Raw genomic sequence first — 1,491 nt, forward strand, 5'->3', positions numbered from 1 at the left:
TCCCAAGCCTGGTTTCCTCATGTAAAATGGGGACCCAAAGCGCCTACCTTGGAGGCTAATTGTAAGAATTAGCAATAATTTACATAAAACATATGATATAAAATAAAAGCTCAATATATTATCGTATTTATTATTACCAACCCTTTAGTAAAAAATCGAAGACTGTTAGTGTGGAAAGATTTAGCCAATATTATTGTTAAGGTTGTTGTTGAATATATACAAGCTATATTTGCTTTAATTTTTAATACATTATAAAGTACATAACCCTTTGTGGGAAATGCAGTGCATAGGAAATGAAAAGCAAGTAGCCTGGGGGTGTTGTGTGTATAAAAGCCAACAGTGGCAACCCCATCTCTCCCTGGCTTCTATGCAAACAGTTTCTTTTACAAATGTGTTTTTGGTATGCAAATCACTCTATGCAGATTTCTGTGTGCAAAATACAGCATAGAATAAATGGCCCTCTTGCCAAGGAAGATAGGAGATGTTGGCTGCCATTAAATAAATTAGCAGCAAATTTTAGATTTCTTTTCCTAACAATGTATGGGGTGAGCATATTTTTGGCACATTAAACTAAACTATTTTGGCTTTAGATTGTGTGTTCTTGTGATAAAAGTGTGCTTATTGAAGCTCGTAACTACTTTTTCAAGCCATAATAATGTTTAGTGGTATTTAATTTAGCATTTCACAACAGTATGCCACCTTCAGTTAGTAAAAACGCTTTCTTGGAAGTCACAGATGGCTTCCCATCTAAGGTTAGGCTGCTAGTCTCCGTATACTTTCTACTTTTCTGTGAAGATTTGTGCTTATTAACAGATTTATGTTTATATTTTAGAAAAACATTTTCTCCTTAATTAATGTATGTCTTAGTAAATGAAAGGGATACATTTCATATTAAAATCATTCTTTTGGGGGGTGAGCATGAGAAGCCAGCGCTTAATTCAAAAGGCCATATTTACCATCCATGAAGAATAAATAATAATACGTCCCTTTCATGGCGTTCCTTACCATTTTCAAAATCTTTTTCAAAATATTTTCCGATTGACTTCTCTTGTGAACTTATGGAAAGAGGTGAAGTAAAAACTTTGTCTGAGGTCACTTGTAACGGAGGAACCCCAGGCCTGAGTTTTTTGTTTTTGTGTTCCTTACCATTTTCAAAATCTTTTTCAAAATATTTTCCTATTGACTTCTCTTGTGAACTTATGGAAGGAGGTGAAGTAAAAACTTTGTCTGAGGTCACTTGTAACAGAGGAACCCCAGGCCTGAGTTTTTTGTTTTTATAGATCATGCTCAGGAAAAACAGGAGCTGTAAGCCAGTGGCTCCACCATGCTCTCCCTCTCTCCTCCTCTTCCCCTTTTCCTTCCACCCCAGCATTTTTTGCTTATTTTAGGTGTTTCAAACTTGCCCAATGAGTAACTCTTTAATTTTACGAAAACAAAGCTTAAATTGAAGGCACTTTTCGAAACACAGTTCCTCACCCGAGAGAGAATGGA

The sequence above is a fragment of the Pteropus vampyrus genome, unplaced genomic scaffold (genome assembly GCF_000151845.1).
Source record: "Pteropus vampyrus isolate Shadow unplaced genomic scaffold, Pvam_2.0 Scaffold170, whole genome shotgun sequence".
Classification (NCBI taxonomy): domain Eukaryota; kingdom Metazoa; phylum Chordata; class Mammalia; order Chiroptera; family Pteropodidae; genus Pteropus; species Pteropus vampyrus.